At 33.2% G+C, this 1896-nt stretch overlaps 1 long non-coding RNA gene across 1 annotated transcript in view; it reads left to right on the plus strand.

Moving 5' to 3' along the window:
* LOC107103200 overlaps nucleotides 1-1647 on the plus strand; it is a 3961-nt gene extending 2314 nt beyond the window's left edge. Inside the window, exons 3-4 of the long non-coding RNA XR_001482166.1 lie at nucleotides 898-957; nucleotides 1263-1647. This is a non-coding gene — a long non-coding RNA (uncharacterized LOC107103200). The remainder of the gene's footprint in view (nucleotides 1-897; nucleotides 958-1262) is intronic.
* Nucleotides 1648-1896: the final 249 nt, after the last annotated feature.

Here is a 1896-nt window from a genome sequence, read left to right on the forward strand (position 1 = left end):
TGCCACCAAAGTGGGCAGTGCTTCTTGTAGATATAAGCCATGGGAGAACATTAAAATTTATATGATGAAAAAAATATATGTTCTGACAAATAAAATGATATGTTAAGTATTAAACTCTTCACTTGGACTTTGTACCATTATTCCTTAATATGGAGCTGTGACAAACATGTAGCAGTTAAACCAGTAAATGAAATTTCCTCTGCAGAAGCCACTGTTTAACCAACAAGGGTGACCAGATAAAAATGAAATGTTGGGCAACTAGGATCCTTATGAGGTACAATGTGGGAAAGAAGCAGCTTTTCAGTTGTGCATTTTTTTGTGATTTAGTTTTATGTTTGTTTACATTGAGCTCCTCTCATACTAAAACTAGAAATAGGGCCTGACTTTGACAAATTTTATTAAGCAGTCCTCTGAGAATTGCCTTTCACTGCTTCACTCAGTTATAAAATGTTCCACAGTCTTTGTTGTAGCTATGTTTTGTTTTTCTTTAATCATAGTGTCCATAATACTTTGTGTTAAAATTCTTTACCTTGTTTTAAGAGAATTAGGTGCAGCTCTGAATTTTTTATATTTAGAAAATTACCTTTGAATATTTGTATATGTTTTTACTTTTTTCTTCTAATTTGACCCATTCAAATGCTGGACATTGTTTCCATTTGTGGGATGGTGGGAGAGAAGCGAAAAATGCAGAGTTCACTCTGACTGTTCTGTCCAAATAGGGACATCGGGTAACCCTGCAACCAACAGAGGGCACTATGGCTGAATACCAAAATGTTCTCTATTAAATAAAGATAGCATCATTAAGGCCACATTATAAAGTTTAAATCGCTTTATTTTTTGGCTTAGTTACTCTTTCAATACCATGTCTGGTATGATTAAATAAAATTTCCGTTTCAGATCCTGCTCCATTGTATGCTGAAATCAACCATCAGAATAAAGCCAATAACAAGGAGAAAGGTAGAGTCTGCAAATTAGCTTCATTTCCAATACCCAGTATATTTATTGAAATTATTGTAGGTATTGTAATTATTGAATACAGTATTGTTACCAAATACCCTATTCTAGTTATCCATTTAGCATGATCTCTTAATAAATTAGGATTTTATATTTATGTAACCATTTATTTGATACAAGTTGTGTGTATAGGCTTGTTCAGGTAATTATGACCTTAGGAATCAGAGTCTTGCTTGGGGATTTTGTTTTCATTTATAATGATTGCTGTACATGCAATTGTTTCACACATTTTTTCCCTCCTGTCACAGCCAAGAAGAGCCCTGCAGCAACAGAAGAAACTATTTATTCTGAAATCAAATCACAAACACCTCTGGATAATAAATCTGCCATGTAGACTGAAAAATGTGCTGGTTGATCTATATTGTTGTGCTTCAGTTAATTTATGAAAGTCTTCTTTTAACTATTGCATATGACATTGTTCAATTTAAAAGAAAATCACAATGATCTGATATGCTTAGAAGTTTATATAAAATATAGACTTTATGTGGGATCTTTAAGCCCTTTACATTCAAGCTTTGTGCTTTTAGTACTTATGAGTATGATTTATAACTACAAGTAAATAATCCAAAATTTAGCATGGAGAAGTTTGTTATTGGTGAACTTTCATACTTTGAACTGTGATACACATTTTCACCCTGTTTTGCTGTATTGAATAAAAAGGATGCTCTATAGGCATGTACTAAGAAATAAAAGCTTGTGCATATGTTAGTATTTTTTGCACTTTGTACTTGTACTTGAGTCCATTCCTCTGTGCTTTTAAAGGAAATGTTTTGCTATTCCACAGCTAACTAATGCAAATAGAAAATTCAAGCTAGGTCATATGTGTCACATGAGACAGATGACGGGATAGATGGTGCTATTACTGGTGGCCTGTTGGTTAGC

This window comes from Cyprinodon variegatus, unplaced genomic scaffold (assembly GCF_000732505.1).
Source record: "Cyprinodon variegatus isolate N-32 unplaced genomic scaffold, C_variegatus-1.0 Scaffold1392, whole genome shotgun sequence".
Taxonomy (NCBI): Eukaryota; Metazoa; Chordata; class Actinopteri; order Cyprinodontiformes; family Cyprinodontidae; genus Cyprinodon; species Cyprinodon variegatus.